The sequence below is a fragment of the Centruroides vittatus genome, unplaced genomic scaffold, assembly GCF_030686945.1.
Source record: "Centruroides vittatus isolate TY-2023 unplaced genomic scaffold, ASM3068694v2 scaffold_2890, whole genome shotgun sequence".
Classification (NCBI taxonomy): domain Eukaryota; kingdom Metazoa; phylum Arthropoda; class Arachnida; order Scorpiones; family Buthidae; genus Centruroides; species Centruroides vittatus.
The window spans coordinates 47,505-69,375 of NW_027122694.1; the positions used below are offsets into that span (position 1 = coordinate 47,505).

General features: G+C 34.9%; 1 long non-coding RNA gene across 1 annotated transcript; it reads right to left on the reverse strand.

The window, feature by feature from the left end:
* Positions 1 to 749: 749 nt before the first annotated feature.
* Positions 750 to 21,572, reverse strand: LOC136987911 (uncharacterized). Its single transcript, XR_010882696.1, has 3 exons — positions 21,477 to 21,572; positions 2,537 to 2,583; positions 750 to 1,024 (listed from the first exon to the last, which is right to left on the reverse strand). It is a non-coding gene; the product is annotated as an uncharacterized lncRNA (long non-coding RNA).
* Positions 21,573 to 21,871: the final 299 nt, after the last annotated feature.

Below are 21,871 nucleotides of genomic sequence, written 5' to 3' on the forward strand. Positions count from 1 at the left end.
ATGTCTCAATAATACTTTCTATGAGTAATTGACTTTTATATAGGTGTTAGTCAGGCAAATAAAACTCCACAGTTAAGTAAATGAATACGACTACAATTAGTAGGAATTCTGGTTTTATGGGATTGCATTGGCTTGATTGAATAAGGCAAAGCAACTGTTAGACAAACTGCCAAAAGTGGGTTACCTCCCGAAAAGACTTATTACTGTACGTTGGCGCCTATTTAGGTATCAGCTACGTGAAAGAATTCCAGAAAACTTCATTTGGTCAACCCTCTTCACGAAACTTCACTAGTTATCGGCGTTCAGTGGTTTTAGCTAGTTGTGACTTCCTTTTCAGCATTATTAACAAATTATTTATAAATTGTACCACAAAAGAAGATTTAATTTCTTGCGAAAAAGAATTTTATTGAAATCATTATTATTTCATATCTTATACAATTTTTCTCGTAATTACAGCTGGGACAGCTGTAATTACGAGAAATCAGCATCTTATTTTATAACAATTTGTAACAAGAGCAATGAACTTTCAAATAAAATATTTAACTTTAATGCAATATCCGTAATAGAAGTTATCCAAAATGAATTTAGTTTTTGTACACTTTATTTGTTTACTGCACCAATTTTACCTAAATCTTCTACATCCATATTTCGTAAGAATTTATGATTAAGATATTTATGAATTAAATATAGTCTCCTTTATAGAATCTGAATAATGACTACATTCTCTAATCATCGATTGTATTTCTGGTAACAAAGTAGGATCGAATGGACATAACTTAAAATGAAACATTCTGGCCAATCTCGGTTTTATAAAGGATATCCCTTTCGAACCACTAAAGTCTGCCATCAGTTGGATAACTTCATTAATATCAGCGAGTCTTCTTTCTTTGTCGTCGTTGCAACGCAACAAATCGTTTTCGAAATGTTTCAAAGCTTTGATAACTCGAAGTAATTTTTTCCAGCTTTCAACATTGTCGTCAGTCTCTCTTTTAATTATATTTCTCTTGGCAAAATGGTCTTGTTTCTGAAAAATCGAAAGAAAACCGATTATAAAATTATTTTTTATATTACAAGAAATTATAGAATATGTAGGGTGATTCACTTGGGTGTGAACACTTGCTATGTGAATTATTCCCGTGTAAAATAAAAATATGGGCACGAAACATGACGGAACGAGCTGTATTTCATGAGGAAGCAGTTGACCAATGCATGTGTTTCATTTCATGTTACTCACTTGTTACTATGCGTACAAATCGTGAGGTATTGAACATAGCAAGTATTCAATCCTGAGTGAACTAGTCTGTATTAGGATGTTACATAACTAACAGGTAAGAAAGAGAACGTCACTACATGTCGTGTATTATTTAGTACTAAAATTTATTCGGCGTTAAACACATGCTAAGTGGATATATCTATATACTGAATATTTTTATTATTTTGTGTGTGTACGAGTATTGTAGTTGAAAAAAATAACAGTTTTATAATCATTGTTTAACATACAGAAATGCTTAATGTATTCTAAAACGGTACAGAATAATTAGAGCGTGTAATTGTATTATTTTTACATTAAATATTAGCGAGGGTGAAGCCGAAGTTTTAAACGCGAAAACGTGTACGTCGGACGTTCAGCGCCGCTTTCCCGTAAGCCTAGAAGTTTGACAATGGCGTTTGGAATGTCGAGCATGATTCCACTGACTTTCCAAACACCATTGTAAAACTTCTAGGATTACAGGAAAGCGGCACTGAATGTACGACGTACACGTTTTCGCGTTTAAAACTTCGGCCTCAACCTCGCTAATGTGTATTTGCAGTTTTAAGTTTATCAAAATGGATACTGCTCGAAGTAAAACGAGCTCTCGTACTCTTATGAAAATTTGTTTTTGGTAATGTGTTTTATTTAATAGAGCGCCAACATCTCATTTTCTCACACTTATTTCTTCTAACACTACAATCAGCTTCAGCAATTCAAAAAAAAAAAAAAAAAATTAATCTGTGTCATTAATACAGAAAACATATAGATCTAGATTAAGGATTTATAACAAAAAATAAATAGCGTAAACTAGTTATGGTCAAAAAACATGTTCCATTTTCTCGAGTTTTTAGTTCAGCACCTGCACTTGTTCTTTCAACTGCGAACGTGTTCTTTTTGTTCTGTATTCCGTTTTACATGTTCACAAACTAAAACGTTTACACATTATATACGGAACAGCACTTGCAATCTATAGAGCTAGTTTTAGAATTTTATACTGTAACATATATAATAAATATTCTTAAAGAAATATAAAAATTACAGGTGTTAATTGTGTTTTGTAAGCCGTTTTATCCGCGATCGTTCAAACATAACGCCATAATCATCTCCTGATATGCCTTTAATACATTTTCTAGGCAATGGTTTTTACAAATATACATGAATGTATTTTAAAACACATAATGTATTTTAAAACACACAGAATGTATTTTAAAACTATTTATGAGCTATATTTTCATACATATAAAATGTATAAACTATTATCTGATTTTTATTATGTGTACTTACTTTATCTTTGAAAGAAGTTGCTTCAATCTTCAACGTCACGATCATCCCTGTTAGAAATATTATTTTTCTGTTGTTATTTTTTAAATATAAAATTAAATATACGAGTTTTAAATAATTGATACTTAATTTAAATTTCACAATTTTAAATATAAAGATACTTTTAAAAATTTTAATTTTTGAACATACCCAAAATAATAATAGTAAAAATACTGAACATTGTATCGAATTTAACTATACTGATTACAAATTTAGATATAAATTTACTTCTCGTTCTCCAAAAAATATGTTTATTATACGAATAGAATGAATTTAATAAATTATTGCTGAATTCACGTTACCTTATAAATATTGTTCGTAATTAATTAGCTGTGTAATATATCATGATGAAACCCGAGAGGAAAAAACATCTCTTTAAACACAATAAAAGTAATAAATAATAATGCTGTAAGTACTGTACGTCCAGTATTGACATAAGAAATCTTGTTAGCACTGGGTTTTAATAAAAATTTTCAGAATATACCGGAATTACTAAACAATACTATTTTGTCAGGTGACAGCGAAGCAAAAATATTAAGTAATTCACTTCTAGGTGTCAGAAAACAGTTTATGCACCAAAAAGAAATAAAAAGTTTCTGTTTTGAGCAACCACTAGAAAAAGTAGCTTCATTTATTAAACAAATAAATAAATCAACACCTCAATCGTATAGAAAATTTATTTACCATTTAATTGATAAACCGTATCGAAGTCATTAGGAAAGGAATTTTATAGAAAATTTACAGTCAACAATAGATCAATTTCGGAAAACTATATAAAAAGGCCGATTTTATATTTATTTATTTATTTTATTTACTTATTATTTACAGTCGATGTCGCTAGATTAATAAGTACTGTCCCCTAATACAACAGACAACGAAGAAAACAAATTAGAATACGGACAAATAAAGACAAAAACATGAACAACAACAATTAAAATAGAAATTACGAATTAATTAGAAGTTTAACGAGAAATATAAATTCGGCATGTTTCCGGTCCGTTGAGAAGTATTGAAGAAAATAAAAGTTCTGAAGTAACGAGAAAGAAATAAAACTTTGCTCGACATTTTACATCAGCCGAGAACACTCTCAATCTGTTCCTAATCAGAAACTTGAAAAATCTCTTGAATCTCACTAAGTCCAGAAATTTTTTTATCAGTTTGCCTTGGGTATGTTATCGTAGAAAAAACAGAACAATGGGAAACGAAAAAACTAGAATTTTTGTTGCACAAGTTTAAGTTTAGGATCATACATTTATTTTCTATTCTTTGATGTGTAATTATCCAATTTACGAAATACGTTGCAATTAAGCAAGGTCATAGGACCATTGCTTAATAATACTCGTGGAGTGGTCCTCCCAAGTATTTGTAACAAGTCATTTGGTCGTTCTACATTTCTGTGAGGGCAGCCAGGGGCAGGAAATCGTGAAATTATCTACTGCCACTTAATCGGCTAACTAATCTTACGATCAGTCCTCTGTTGTCTAAAGGGATGGCTTTTTTAAATTCGTTTAGAACAGAAATTCGTAAGAATCCCTGTAAAGTTTGTTTTTCCTGACACAAGCTAGGGTAATTGAAATACGTGCCCTAACTCGCAGTTACTTCTAACGTCTATATATATACATCTATTGATGTCCGAGTGAAAACGTCCGTATTGAACATAGGAGGTTTTAAAATTATACGAGTGTGAGTGCTCCGATAATGAGGAAGATCATTGTAGACCAATAACAACAAAATTTAATTCAAAAGGATAAATACAAATAAAAATACAAATGAGAGAAGTATACAAATAAACTAAATTACATACGATATATATAGGCCAGGATTTCTCATCCTGGGGGTCGCGAAACAATAATGAAATCATTTGATGAGAAAAAATCATTTATTATAAACTTATAAACATTTTACTTGCAATAAGTACACACGTAAAGAAAAGAAATTAATGTGATGGTTGCATTTGTTTTCATTTAAAATTTTCTCCATACGTGGATCTACGTTAGAAACACACGAAAGAAAATTGTTTTCGAGTGATAAAAGACGATTTCTGTATTTAGTTTTTAGCGCAACCATAGACAAAAAAACCTTTTTCACAGAGATAAGACGTGGCGGAAGGGATTAATATTTTCAATGCTTCTGTGACTAAATTTCCATATTTATGTACATATGTATGTACACGTCACACATGTGTTCATACCTGTCGCTATTAACGCAGCGACATAAAATAATAGGAATAATTGTATTACATTTTTTATACTGTCGGTATTTTCTTAATTTATAAAATTAGTGCAATGTGATTATATAATATTTAAAAAAAATTATATTTATAATTACAGTCAAAATTCAATTAGTAATAGTAAGGCTTACTGTTATTATTCCTTTGGGTGGGGGTCGGGAAATTTTATATTTACTATTTGGGGGCCTCGGAGCTAAGAAAGTTGAGAATCGCTGATTTAAACTATTAGCCCTATCCTCATGGAGATACTAAACTAATCTATCTTATAATTAATTAACCTGTCTTGCGGAGAAAGAGAGAGTTTACATCAATATAATATACTACCTTCTCCTTTCTTCCTTCTTTCTTTATGGCAAAGTTCGGATTCTATGAACTGCCGTTACTTATGGCAAGTCTTCTTGTGAAGATCAGTTATGATGCCTTCGTATGGTAGTTTTGTAGGAAGGGCTATCATACATGTAGAATTCTTCCTTGTACGAGACTACTCCGAATGGCAGGGAAACGTCTCCTTTTATAGAGACAACGGCCGGACAGGCAGCCAAGTTTCGTGTGCGGCCGCTTCTGATTCAACTTCCAAGTCGGCCATAAGAAAGGAAATGAACTTCCTTTTGAAAACGAAAGTATTGTACATCTGTCAGTTTAAAATTTATCATATTTATAAAATAATATTTTTCTGTTTGAAATTTAAACATTACTTTTCACAAATAATTCTCTAAATTATTAACATCTAAATCAGGATTTTCACATTTCTAATAAATTGTTTTCTAAAATGTTTCGTTTGTACCAAAATAGTATTTTTGAAAAATATAAAAACGTTAAACGTGCATCTCGAATCATATGCGAATTTTTATCACGCTTTCACAATCAATATTTATGTAAATATTTAACGTCATATTACATACTTTAACTGCCAACATTGTTTGATCCGGAAATCCTGGCCTTACACGTAAAAGAATGAAGACCAAACAATCATCTCCTCAGTGTTGTTTCGTTTTCAATAATGAAGATTTGTCAAATAAATATTTTTTATATTTTAAACATTATTATTTTAGCTATGACAATAAATCAATCGTAAGATATTATTTATATCAACTGCTCCACAAACGGCAACCAGTCGTTAGGAACACAAAGTGGTGTTTATTCACTCAGAAAACGTACAACTGCTGCAGCTTGCAGTGCTGGAACAATACTCGCCCTCAACCTGAGAGCTCGCGATTATATACTGTGAGGGCATGGTTAGAATATGTAAATGATAACAAATTACCATGCGTTCTCAGATCGAGAGAACATACATACAAAAAAAAAAAACATTATCAAAGGAATTCGAAACAGGAACCTCCTTCCGACAGGCAAAAACGCTAACCCCTGCACCATGAATGACATGGTGGAAAAGGTGAGCCGAGGCATTACACCTTCCCCCAGAAGACAGCGCCTCGCTGTCGTTTAGGCACTTCCTCATTTGGACCTAGCTCTAGCACGAGTCATTGGCCGAACGATGTTAAGCTTGGAGGACTATCGACATCACAGGTAGACGTAGAGTCTTGCATACTGGGATCACAATACGGTTTCATGCGAAGGACGTAGACGCTATCCTTTGGCTTCCTTCGCTTGGACGTAGGATCGAAATCCTCGACTTCATAGGTAACATCAGACAAGCATGTCAAGACTTTGTACAGGCCAAAGTAACGCTTAAGGAGCTTTTTGGACAGACCTATCTTGCGCACCGGTGTAAATATCCACACAAGATCACCAGGGTGATATGATACGGTTCGATGGGCAGCGTCATATCGTCTTTGATCTTTCTGCTGGGCCATCAATGTTCGTAATCAAGCTAATTGTCGCGACTCCTCGGCCGTTGTGACTAAATGCTCCAGGAAATCGTCGGGTTGATCGTCGGCTTGATATGGGAATAACGTGTCCATTGTTGTCTCGGTCTCGCGTCCGTGGATTAAATAGAATGGAGTGAATCCAGTAACGTCCTGCTTTGCAGTATTATATGCCAAAGTGACGAAGGGCAACACTGAGTCCCAGTCTTTCTGTTCAACACTGACATACATAGAAATCATATCGGTTAATGTCTTGTTAAAACGTTCGGTTAAGCCGTTTGTCTGCGAATGGTATGCGGTCGTCATGCTGTGTGTTACTTGGCAGCACCGAATAAGTTCAGACACAAGCCTGAATTGAAAAACTTTTCCTCTGTCAGTGATGAGTACTCTTGGGCTCCATGCTTCAAAAGGACTTTGACAACAAGGAATCTAGGTATTTCTCGGGCTCAGCTGTCGGCACAGCCCTGGTGACGGCAATATCGTGTGAAATAGTCGGTGCAGACCACAATCTATTACCTTTGTGGGATTTCGGGAGCAGACCAAGTAAATCCACACCAATTCGATGAAAAGGCGCTATCGCTGGTGGGATGGAAATAAGGCGACCAGGGGGTTTCTGTGGTACCTGTTTTCTTCTCTGACATTCTCGACAATGGGAGACATAATGCCATACTGTACGGTATAGCCTCGGCCAAAAGAAGCGCTTTCGGATTCTGTCATAAGTTTTAGCAACCCCTAAATGACCAGCCGTAGGGCCGTCATGGAAATGTTGCAGAACGTTCAGGTGCAAGTGTTTGGGGATCACGGGTAACCATCTCTTTTCAGTCAGATCGTAATTTTTCTTACAAAGAACGCCATTGATAAGTTCAAATTCTCCGTTGATAAGCTCAGACAGTTCGAGAGCACGAATTACTGCGGCCAACTTTAGATCCTTCATTTGATCAGCGGCGACGTTCGTAAGTGTGGCAACTAAGTCAGCCGCTTTAGAAGTGTCGACATCTATGGGATTCCTCGAAAGGCAGCCTGCATCTTTATGTTTTTGTCCGCTTTCATAACAGATGGAAACGTCGTATTCTTGAAGTCGTAAGGCCCATCTAGCGAGCCTTCCAGAGGGATCCTTCAATCCAGCTAACCAGCATAATGCGTGATGATCTGTTACCACAACAAATGGTTTACCAAAGAGATATGGCCGGAATTTGTGGATTGCCCATATCACTGCAAGACACTCTTTCTGTCGTCGAATAATTCTTTTCTGCCTTGGTAAGTGTCCGGGACGCATAAGCAATTACCTTCTCTTCGCCATGTTGCCTTTGGACTAGGATACCCCCAATCCCATAACCACTAGCATCTGTGTGGAGTTTTGTTAGCGCGTTCTCATTGTACAATTCTAATACAGGGTCAGAAGTAAGTGCCTTTTTTAAGGTAGCAAAGCAATCGACTTCGAGTTGATTCCAAGTGAACGTGGACTCCCTCTTTAGTAGTTGCTGTAATGGTTGAGCTTTACAGCAGAAATTTTTAATAAAGCGACGGTAATAGGAGCAGAGACCCAAGAAACTTCTTACGTCATGCGTATTTTCTGGAATAGGGAAATCGGTGACTGCTCGTAATTTTTCAGGGTCGGGTCGTATCCCATCTCTTGATATTAGATGTCCAAGGATCTTTATCTGGTTAGCACCAAAGACACATTTTTTCGGATTCAGCTGAAGGCCTGCATCCTGTATGCAGCTTAGAACGGCTTTTAATCGCAGCAGATTATCTTCAAATGTTTCGGAAAACATGACTATATCGTCGAGATAACATAAGCACATAGTCCACTTCAGATGGCGTAACAACTTATCCATCATTCTTTCAAACGTAGCTGGTGCATTGCATAAACCGAATGGCATGACTTTAAATTCATATAATCCCTCTGGTGTGATGAAGGCGGTTTTCTCTCGATCACGTTCGTCGACCTCAATCTGCCAATACCCTGAATAAAGGTTCATCGAGGAAAAGAAATTGGCTCCTCTTAAGCAATCTAGGGTATCGTCAATGCGTGGCAAAGGGTAAACATCTTTTTTGTGATCTTATTCAGTCGCCGGTAGTCGACACAAAAACGCCAGCTTCCATCTTTCTTCCTCACAAGGACAACTGGCGATGACCATGGCCTCTCAGATGGTTGAATTACATTATCCCTCAGCATCTTTTGAACTTCCTCCTGGATAATTCGGCGTTCAGTGGGGGACACTCTATAAGCCCCTTTGACTGGTCAGTGGGTGATTTCCGGTGTTAATACGGTGTTTGACCTTGACCCTTGCAGTACCTCTCTTGTTGCTAAACTTACAAGTTGCCGAAAAGTGACGAAGAACGTCCCGGAGTTGCATTTGTTGGTCCGGGGTCAAGGCGGTAGACACAATCCCCTCATGCTGGACTTCTGCTTGCAGGTTTGTAGTGGAGGCCATCGTTATAGGCTCTGGCAAAGCACATTCGTCAATGGCGGTGAGGCTATTCTCCTGTGACCACTCTGCTACACTGATACACATGCCCTTTGGAAGGGTATTAGGCTTGCAAGTACCGTTGGCGACCCATAAAGATCCTTTGCCCTCTGTCAGTCAAATGATAGAAGAGGGGTAGCCACTTTTTTCTCTAGAAGTAGACGTTTGTTGCCTTCCACTACTGCTTCAAAAGAACTGTGAGCTGCTGGGCATGAAACAGCTATTCTTAGTAAAGGGTATGGAGGGATAAAACAATCCTCTAAAGCGCATAAGCGGACAGATTTGGCTAGCGTTTCTGCTTCTATCCCATTCGTTGGAGGGTCATCCTCCAAGAGGAGGGCAGAACGCCCACAATCTATTATGGGTTGAGATGCTTCCAGGAAATCCCAACCGAGGATAACATTATGACTGCAATGCTGCAAAACTACAAACTCAAATGGTTGGTACCTCCCATTTATACTGATTCGCGCTACACATTTTCCGGCTGGATGTACGAAATTTCCATCCGCTACCTTCAGTATGACGTCCGTTGTGTTGATGAACATGGTCTTCCGCAGTTGTCAACAATATGCTTCGGAGAGTACAGAAAAAGACGCTCCAGAATCGACGAGGGCATGCATGGGCTGGTTATCTATACTAATGTCCAAATAATTCCTGGTCATCCAGCAACAGTCGTCGAAGGAGGATTTTCTTCGCAAGCGGCCTCACCCCAAGAAAGTTTGCATCGCTTAGTTTTCCTCTCCTCTGCGACAGGGAGATCGACTAAGACGGCAGTATGGTGATGGCGATCTAATGCGTCGGCGAGTTGGCGAATGTCCTCTTTCTTCTCCAGCATACGGCGAAAAACTTCGAGACTCTGATGAGGGAGCGTAGTTTTCGGAGAAAAGTCGGCGGGACTGCTGCTCATCCTGTGTTTCTCTATTTGTGCGATAAGCGTCAAACATTTGCCTCCGCTCTTGGCAATAATGTACAACTCTGTGCAAATAGGTTGACTATGCGCGAGACGATTGCGCAGCTCAGGAAGCTGCTCATCCGTGACGTAAAAACGTGCTAATCGTCATGAAAGGCGTTCCAGGTGGACTGGTCCGATTTCACGCAATAGGGATGCGGAAATCGATTGGAGGGACACGTTATAGCACCGTAGATTGATAATACTAATCGCTTATTGCTTTTCTAATGCTTAGCATCGGCTGTTTTTATTTTAAAATCGTAAATGTGTTTACAACTGATTATAAGAAATTTTGATTGAATCTGTTGTTTTCATACTTTTCTTTCTTTATAACATTTTATTTACGTTTATTTCTTTGTAATTAGAGACGATACAGCTTTAAAATAAACAGATCAGGTTCCATTTCTTAATAGGTTATCTCTATTGACATCGGTTTCTTTGTAATCGGAGAGGAAGAGATTCTGTGTCAATTTCCAGTGTTTATTGCTTTTGCTGTAATCTGAGAAGTCACTTGATAAACCGCCAAGTGTTTCATTACTGTTTAAATAACTGCTCTCCACTTGTTATTCTTAGTAATTAGACAGGTAAGATTGTCTGTCAAGGTCAGTGAAAGTTTATTACTTTCACAACAGGATGTCCAGTGAGCTGCCTCCCACTCCCCCCAATGTTAATGACAACAACACGCTAAGTGTTTTATTACTTTGTAAACGAAAACTCCATTCCCTGTCAGAACTGGGTCAGATGTCAAGGTTACTGATTAACTGTATTGAAAAGAACATTGTCCTTGATATTTAAGAATCCAGTTTTGTCAGAACTGTTTACTTTTAATACATTTCTTATAATTTATTTCTGCTTCGTTTATAAAATTGTTTTTATCATGTTTTAAGTCGATTTGTTTTAAATTATACTTGTATAAAGTTTATGAATTAAAGTGTAAAAACAGCAATGAAAATGTCGTTATTTCAAGATATATTTATTGATTATACAGTTCAACTTTGCAAAAAATTTTTCATATCTCTTCGTTATTATATATATATATATATATATATATATATATATCGCCATTTTATAAAAGAAATGTTATTTATACCGTTAAATTTATTTTTCGTTTATGTTTTGTCACGTTTACGGTGTTTAATTATTATTTTAAACTAATGCGAGCGAACCTACGATTGGCAGCTTCTAGCCATCACATAGAATTTCTACGGGAATGCCATCATTGCAGGCATAAAGTTGCCTCTGTAATGTTGATTATCCGGGAAAGATGCCATTCAGGAATCATTTTTGACTTATGAAAACAAAATAAAAACACACTTTTTAAAATTTCTAATGAATATATGTTTTAAAATAATCAAAAGCTATACTTTTTTAGCGCATGAGTTCGAAAGAAGACTTCTAATGAAGGAGTTAAACTATTGGAAACAATGTGACAATGTTTTCTAATAGAATTAATTATGCTTTGTAAATATTTTTCAGAGTGATACATCGCATTATCACCATCAACTACTTTCAGGTTCTGAATCGAGGAACACACGATTTGTAATGTTCACGAAGGTAATGAATCCTTCACTCTTACATTTCGGTCGATGAATATAGAACATTGTCCTTTCTTGCAACTGATCTAGTCTCCCGTTACCTGCATATAGAAACGAAATGAATTGGAGAGCAACGACAGGAAATAGGGACAAATCGGAATGGTTAATTTGGAGACCCACTCTTTAAGATTCCAATTTCTTTTTCTAAGTAGACAAGTTCAACTGAGAAGGTAACATTCCTCAGTGTTTTCAACACCTACGTTTTTCTCCTCAACATTTTTTCCTTCTGAATTTGATTTCTCCTCCCCTTTTCGCAAACTCGCCACTTTATTATTTACTGGTTAAGTTTTGCAAGTGCAGAGACAAAACAGGAAGTGTATTGGTTTGTAATTATCCAATAAAACATTAAAAATTTGCTTGAACCTGATTTGTTAAGTGTGTTAGCAACACCTTGTTCTACTTGCTTGATTATGCAGGGTGTGACCAACAAGAATGCCCAAAGCATATTGGCCGTAAATCGTTACCGAACTATATCCGAATCGCAAATCAGATCACAAATATTTCTAAGTGACCAATCTGCCTGCAATACACCTTAATATCAAGTAACAGTTGTAATAACTATGATAATGTTTAATTGTGCACCGTTTTTATGACTTGTTTGAAAAACACACAGATTAGAAATGGCTAATAACATTTATTAACAACTCGTTAACTTACAATACACAGAAACACCGTTAACATCTCGTTAACAAAATGCACAGATGGAGGGGAGAGGCTCAGTACCTCGTCCATGATCCAGCGTTCGCCACGACTTCATTCAGTTGTGAAGGCATACTTGCCACAACGTCATGGCAAAGTGTGCCTTCACGAAGCTTCTCCCAACGAGCTTTGACTACTTGCCAAAGTTCGTTGGGAGTAGTCACCTGAATGGAGTCGTGACAAAGCACTGACCACACGTTCTCAATAGGATTCAGGTCTGCCCCTCTCCCCGGCCATCCGATGTCCCGGACGATGTTCTGCTCTGCGATCCAGTCCACAGTTACTCGGGATGTGTGTATGGGGGATCTGTCCTGTACGGACCAGAAGGGCTCGTCCCCATACATTGCAGTCACTAACGGCACTAGCACGTCTTCCAAGATCTCCACGTACTGTGTGGAGTCCAGAAAAGTCCATATTCAGGGTGTAATGTATAACATGACAATTCCGGTTGAAAACAACAATAATATGAACAAATTAAGGACCTGCAATGCTCATGACATAAATACACAAATTAGAAAAACTCACCGACAGTGAAGCGACTGCTTCATTGGGTGCACCACACATACTGTGCGTCGTATCTGGTGGAAGGTGAGCGACGCACCCAAATGGTCCCAAAGTTACCGGAACTAAAAATTTTCTCGTCAGAGAAAATAACCGTTTGCCAGTCATTGGCAGTCCAACTTTGGAACTGTTGGGCAAAAGCCAAACGGTCCCTCTTGTTGTCTTTCCGTCAAGGTTTGTTTCCTCGCAGCTCTCTGTCCGAACAGATTAGCCTCTCGCAACCTATGAATAAAATAAAAATATATATTATTCTGCTACCTACATTTCTGTATATGCAAGAACACGTTAATAAAGTTGTCTTTCTGGTGGTTCGTTATATCGATAGACATGTATTCGAAGGACATATGAGTATTATACTACAAATGTTACATACTGTCTCTTAACTGTATCTGTTGACACATCCAGATTCAGTTCTTTTCGTAAAGTGCTGGCGGTTGCAAACGGATTGGCTCGACTGGTAGATGCCAGCTCAGAGTCAGAGTCCTGCTGTGGAGTTGTCAATTGTGGTCTCCCAGACGACTTTCCGGGAGACACGGAACCCGTGTCCCGTTGCCGCTTCACAATTCTTGACACTGTTCTCTGCGATATTTTTAAAATGTCGCTAATCTCAGCGACTGTTTTTCCTTCATTCTTGTATCGAATGATCAGTAGGCGAATGTCCACACTCGTCAGTTTTGGTATGGCGAAATGATGACTTCAGCACTGTAGCAAAGGCTTTATATACTCTTGGTCCTCATGACAATTCAATTTAATTTCATGGTAAGAGACATAAATAATATAGAGAAAAATCTGTCATGAATTACTGGCTATGTCTCCTTGTAATTGCTGCAGGATTTGACCTAATATTCTGATAAATGCAACACATCATGCAAATGAACTATTCAATTCACACAGTTGAAGGGTTCATTTGCATGATGTGTTTATTCACTCAGAGAATGTACAACTGCTGCAGCTTGCAGTGCTGGAACAATACTCGTTCTCAACCTGAGAGCTCGCGATTATATACTGTGAGGACATGGTTATAATATGTAAATGATAACAAATTACCATGTGTTCTCAGAGAGAGAGAGAACGTGCATACAAAAAAAAAAACATCATCAAAGGGGTTCGAAACGGAAACCTCCTTCCGACAGGCAAAGATGCTAACCCCTGCACCATGAATGACACGGTGGAAAAGGTGAGCCGCGGCAATATTACACAACGAAGAAAACAAATAAGTAAATATGTAGCTAGATATATAAAACTGTATTATCGATATATCTTACACGATAATTACAAAACTTCGAAAATATAAAAAGTAAAGTTAGATAAATTCAAGGTTTACAACATACCAAAAATTACAAAAATATATTCTTAAATAGTTGAGTGTTTAACCATGTATATATATATGTTAATAAATAATTTTTTTTATTTAGACAATATCTTTGTTAATTTCATCAATATAATGTAAATTTCTTTAAAAAATTAGAACTAAATGAATTATTTTTAATGGAATACGGTAACTCAAGAAGTACACAATCCGCAAGAAGGAATGCCTGCCAAAAAGACTTTCTACAGAAAGCTGGCACCTATTTAGGTATTAAACACCTGATGAAAACCGGAAATCAACAGCGAATTCGTGACCGAATATCAATGTTTTGTAGTTTTAAGCCTTAACCTGAAGAAGGGCTTCTACTGTTAAAAACAAAGTTGTAGTTACAAACAAAAAATCGCATCTAAAATAGACGCGATTTTTTGCTTTTAACTACGTTTAGTCTTCATTGAGTTTTATATTTATTGAGTACTTAGGTGTATTAAATTGATAACATTTCAGACATTGTTATAAATACTTTTATATATTTTGATTTTTTAACCAAATGTTCGAACGGTTTTAAAATCGAATTTGCATATCGGTTCGATTATAGAACGATTGCAAATGTTCCAGAAAATTGATCAAGATGAAAACGTTCGTATGAAGCAGTAAAATGATTTTCAGCAAAAAGGGGAACATGCTGTATAACAATTACTATGGTTGTTGAAGATTACCGTTGATAGTAATAACTTAATTTCCAAACGAACGATATTTACCAAATCATCCAAATCGTTTGCCCCAGCAACGCCGGGCTCATTTGCTAGTAATAAATAAACGCATTACTGAAAAATACATACGAAACGATTTTCATGCAACGAGCCTGACTTAACAGAACACAAACAGAAGAAAAACATCAATATCGAAAAATAAATTTTGTTGTGCAAATTTCAAATGTCATATAAATTCAGCTGTTATTTATACAATTCATTATATCTTTCAAACGATAAAAAATATTTTCCAAATAGTGAAAAATATAATTAAGTATTTTTTAATATGACCACGTGCTCAATCCCTACCAGAACTTTTATTTTTTATTATTTTTGATACGTTGAGGCACTCGAATTTATCTAAAAATTCTTTAAAGTTTTAAAATCATAAGTGAATATTTTGTATAACCAATTTTATAAATGATTTTAAAATAATTAAACGTTAAAGAAAATATTCTTTCGAGTACAATAAAACAATAACATTGTGATTTGCTGACATAAATGAGGAAAAGCGTTTTCTTTTACAAGACAATAAACAGTTAACGACTTATTGGGATTAATAGTAGTAGTAGTTAGTCAGTGTGGGCTACACTGACTATCTACTTTGAACTTAAAAATAACTCCTTGCCAAATTTCACACAAAGCCAATGTTAAGTGATGTAAGCTGAGATAATTTGCAGCGAGTTTCTGAAATTAAACATGTTTATTTTTTCGTTTTTTAAACAAATAACAATAAAATACACACATAAAAAGCACTTTCGGAATTCTAGGAGTGTTTTATGTTCTTTTGAAAGAAGACAAAATGAAAAAATTTAACGTAGAAGCACTTCTTGTAAATAAGTCATACGTTTTATTATTAGACAATTCATATTGTAATTTAGGACATTCATATGAAGTTTTATGGTAAATGTTAGAAGAAACGGTTCACATGTTTTTAGTACTTGTTAAAAATAACGTCATCTTTTATGAATTGAAAAAATGAGATAAGTTAAATTGATTTATTTGCGAATGGGTTTTATTAAATTGAAAACTATTTTTTTACTAAAATCTTTCTGCTATCTTTCACCGCCAAAATTTAACACTGTCAACGCCCATCATACACAAGCCACCATACCAAATTTCATTTCTTAATCTTTACCCCATTCTGAGATATTAAAGGATATAGATTCCAATACATATCCACACAAACACTTAAATCCAAACACAGAAGACCTCCCCGAATTTTTTTGCATTTCTCGATGTTTGAAGATGTGCTGAGTTCAAAAATGTAAAAACTTTTGGGGAAGTAATTTTTTTACCAATCGCCATACTTTCAAAAGTAATAATTATACTTTAAAAAACAACACTATATATATGCATTTTGCTTAACGCGCTTTGATATAACCTGGGTGCATTGGACCTACAACACAAAAAGTGAAAATTCATCTCATAATGTAAGTTGAGGGTTAAGCGAATAATTCAATTGCACTTATGTAATTGTTTTCTGACATATAAAGAAGAATAATTATCCATAATCTCGTGACATTTGTTATCAGTCTCCAATTTATATTACAATTCTGTTTAAATTCGAATTGTATTGATGGGAGAAGCAAGGAAACACATGGGCGACTGCCTCATATTTCTCAATAGTATTTCTATGGGTAATGGCTCTTATATAGCTGTTAGACAGGCGAATAAAACTCAAAAAACTTCACAGTTAAGTAAATAAATACGACTACAATTAGTAGAACTTCTGGTTTTATGGGATTGCATTGGCTTGATTGAATAAGGCAAAGCAACTGTTAGACAAACTGCCAAAAGTGGGTTACCTCCCGAAAAGACTTATTACTGTACGTTGGCGCCTATTTAGGTATCAGCTACGTGAAAGAATTCCAGAAAACTTCATTTGGTCAACCCTCTTCACGAAACTTCACTAGTTATCGGCGTTCAGTGGTTTTAGCTAGTTGTGACTTCCTTTTCAGCATTATTAACAAATTATTTATAAATTGTACCACAAAAGAAGATTTAATTTCTTGCGAAAAAGAATTTTATTGAAATCATTATTATTTCATATCTTATACAATTTTTTCTCGTAATTACAGCTGGGACGTCAGCATCTTATGATTTATTTTTAACAGTTTGTAACGAGAGCGATGAACTTCTAAATAAAATATTTAATTTTAATACAATATCCATAATCGAAATTATCCAAAATGAATTGAGTTTTTGGACATTTCATTTGTTTACTAGACCAATTATAGCTAAATCTTCTGCATCCATACCGTAAAATTTCGTTCTCTTCATAAAGTCTGAATAATGACCACATTCTCTAATCATCGATTGTATTTCTTGTAACAAAGTAGGATCGAATGGACATAACTTAAAATGAAACATTCTGGCAAATTTCGGTTTTATAAAAGATATTCCTTTCGAACCACTAAAGTCTGCCATCAGTTCGATAACTTCATTAATATCAGCGAGTCTTCTTTCTTTGTCGTCGTTGCAACGCAACAAATCGTTTTCGAAATGTTTCAAAGCTTTGATAACTCGAAGTAATTTTTTCCAGCTTTCAACATTGTCGTCAGTCTCTCTTTTAATTATATTTCTCTTGGCAAAATGGTCTTGTTTCTGAAAAATCGAAAGAAAACCGATTATAAAATTATTTTTTATATTACAAGGAATTATAGAAAATGTAGGGTGATTCACTTGGGTGTGAACACTTGCTATGTGAATTATTCCCGTGTAAAATAAAAATATGGGCACGAAACATGACGGAACGAGCTGTATTTCATGAGGAAGCAGTTGACCAATGCATGTGTTTCATTACATGTTACTCACTTGTTACTATGCGTACAAATCGTGAGGTATTGAACATAGTAAGTATTCAATCCTGAGTGAATTACTCTGTACTATGATGTTATATAACTAACACGTAAGAAGGAGAATGTCACTGCATGTCGTGTAATATTTAGTACTAACATTTATTCGGCGTTAAACACATGCTAAGTGGATATATCTATATACTGAATATTTTTATTATTTTGTGTGTGTATTGTAGTTGAAAAAAATAATTGTCTTATAATCATTGTTTAACATACAGAAATGCTTAATGTATTCTAAAACAGTACAGAATAATTAGAGCATGTAAATGTATTATTTTTACATTAAATATTAGCGAGGGTGAGGCCGAAGTTTTAAACACGAAAACGTGTGCGTCGGACGTTCATCGCCGCTTTCCCGTAAGCCTAGAAGTTTGACAATGGCGTTTGGAATGTCGAGCATGATTCCACTGGCTTTCGAAACACCATTGTAAATCTTCTAGGATTACAGGAAAGCGGCGCTGAATGTCCGACGTACACATTTTCGCGTTTAAAACTTCGGCCTCAACCTCGCTAATGTGTATTTGCAGTTTTAAGTTTATCAAAATGGATACTGTTCGAAGTAAAATGAGCTCTCGTACTCTTATGAAAATTTGTTTTTGGTATTGTGTTTTATTTAATAGAGCGCCAACATTTCATTTTCTCACATTTATTTCTTCTAACACTACAATCAGCTTCAGCAATTAAAAAAAAAAAAAAATTAATCTGTGCTTAGTCATTAATACAGAAAACATATAGATCTAGGTTAGGGATTTATAAAAAAAAAATAACCACATAATATAAGTAGACCTCAAATATATACTAATACAAAATTTATGATTTAACGCCATTTATTAAAATGTTAATTTCGAAAGAGTTGCCAAGAAAACACTCGAAATATTTTAAAATTTTAACGAAAATCATTTTAGTTTTCAGAGAACATGCCTTGCATTTCAGAGAATAGGTACTTTCACTCTCCATCGATGCCTGCACTTCCGAATTAAAATAAAAATTTTCCAAAAACATCATTGTGTCTAAATTTAAAATAATCAAAGTTTGAAAACATTTTAAAAAATCAAAAAATATAAACTATTGCATTTCATTTACGAGAAGTAAATTAAAACCATTTGGTTGTATATGACTGTATCATATCAATTTTCAAGATTTACATGAAAATCTTCGTGTGAACCGCGGAAGGGCCGGAGGAAGTCGGACTCCTTCCAGCAACAGGTCGTTGACCTACTCACTTGTCAAGGATAGCGGTTCGGTTTTGTTACGCGTTATGCGTTACGCGAGTGGAGGAAGAGGATGGGGTCGACGATAAGGCGACAGTCGAGTAAAGACACCATGTTTAATAACAAACAATATTTATTAAAATCAACGAAAAATTTAATTACATTTCTAAGTTCGCTAAGCTACAATTCTAACTCTCAATTACGCGTAGGAGGAGCTCGAGAGAGAGAGTTTACAGATATCATTTCATACCTCTTTGTAAAGTCCGTAGACGACGGAATATCCAAAATTATAGCCACTAGGTCAAATTTTCGCGACTCCGATGAACAATTAATTCGCGGCTCGTCCACGAGCACGTACGATTAGCAGATCGAAGAGACTCCCCTGAGGGGGGAAAGACGCGGTTTTTATAGATTCGCCGTGGGAACTAAGTCACGAGATCGTTGTCAGACGGAAGAAAATGATGAATTCGGATGTTGAATGTACAATTTACGATGTTACAAATTATATTTCCCACGAATTCTGTTGTTCGCTTCTAAAATCGTGGGAATAACTAATTCGGAAAAACTAGATAAAACCCGAATTTCACATTCATATGTCAATCTTTATAACTTTGAAGCAAAATTAAAACCAAAAACATTATTAAGTTTTATCGGAGAATATAACCGAAATTAGGACAGTTTCGAATATGATTTAGAATGAAAATAGAATAATACATTCTCTCAATAATTACTACAAAATTCGACAATATACAGCAGGTTTGTCGAATTTTGGTGAGTTATGGTTTGGTTTCATCTGTGAAGAGTAGCAATGAGTCATTATTTTTTTATTCTTTTAAATAAAGTTTATTAATACAATAAATTGACGTTGCAGGTTACCTCCTTTTGATAAAAACATCAAGGAATAAATTAAATAGCATAGCAGTACTTATCATTTACCATAACAATCACGAATTTTATTTCTATTCATTGTATTAATTAAAAACATTTCGATTTTCTAATACAGTAATACCTCGACTTACGCTACTCCGACTTACGCGAACCCAAAGTTACGCGATTTTTAAATCTCGTCGATTCATCTTTTGTTTGAACGCCACGCAACTCTTGATTACTCACTCCCCCCCCACACTATCGTTCAGCTTACATGTTCGGACATGTCGCGTGGAATCGACGCATAGCTACAATTTATTTTGTGTTATTTATTTCCGTGTTTGTTATATCTACAGAGACTTGAGAGACTGTACTATGTCATCCAAACGAAGTATAACTGGTTCTTCTGCGTCAAACAAGAAAAGAAAAACTTTATCTTTGGAATGTAAAGTTAACATTATTGAAGACTTCGATACAAAAATGAAAAGGGGTTACAAATTTTAGAAAATAGACTCCAACGCAGAGCGCATTTCTTCTACAAAACGAGAAATAAAAAATTATTAGCATGCTACGAGGAAATTTGCGGGAGAAAAAACAATCTTTGAGCCGTCAGACGAATTTGTTAGATTTTATGAAGCCTTCTACATCAAAATAACTTCGGTTTGCGATTTTAATAATATAATTTGTTATACATATGTATTATCTAAGATTTTATTAAACATTTTTTCCTAAATTATTTGTTTTCTTTAGTCTCCGGCCCCAATTAAAAATAATTTCTATGTATTTATATGCGAAATTATACCCCGACTTACGCGGTTATCGCTCGGTCCCACCTATCGCGTAAGTTCGGGGTATTACTGTTCACCCATTTGTACTGTACCATACATACCATTTGTACTGTACTTATGACTGAAATTGTTTAAGACGTAACAGGGCTAAATAACGTAAACTAGTTATGGCCAAAAAACATGTTCCGCTTTCTCGAGTTTCTAGTTTAGTATCTGTACTTGTTCTTTCAACTGCGAACGTGTTCTTTTTGTTCTGTATTGCGTTTTACATGTTCACAAACAAAGACGTTTACACATTATATACGGAACAGCCCTTGCAATCTATAGAGCTAGTTTTAGAATTTTATACTGTAACATATGTAATAAATATTCTTAAAGAAATATAAAAATTACAAATGTTATTTGTGCTTTCAATAAGCCGTTTTATCCGCGTCGTTCAAAAGTAACGGTAAAAAATGTAAATTATCTTCTGATGTACCATTAACACATATTTTCTAGACAAATTCACGGAATGTATTTTACAAGAAAACACATTTATGAGGTATATTTTCATACATACTAAATGTACAAACTACTACCTGATTTGCATTTATGCGTACTTACCTTGTCTTTTAAAGAAGTTGCTTCAATTTTCAACGTCAGGATTATCTCTGTTAGAAGTATTTTTCAGTTGTTATTTTTTTAAATATAAAATTAAATATACGAGTCTTTCATAATTGTTACTTAATTTAAATTTTAAAATTTTAAATATAGAAATACTTTCAATAAATTCTGATTTTTTAACATACCAACAATAAAAATAGTAAAAATACTGAAGATTGTATTGAATTTAACCATATTGATTACAAATTTAGATATAAATTTACTTCTCTCTGTCCAAAAAATATGCTTATTCTACGAATAGAATGAATTTAATAAATTATTGCTGAATTTACCTTACATTAGAAATATTGTTCGTAATTAATTAGCTGATTTTGAGATATCAAAATGAGATAATTAATTACCAACAAATACATTATCATGATGATGTATTCGAGCGTAAAAAACATCCCTTTAAGGACAATAAAAATAATAAATAATAATACTGTAAGTACTGTATGTTCAGTATTGACATAAGAAATCTTGTTAACACTGGGTCTTAATAAAAATTTTCAGAATATACCGGAATTACTAAACAATACTA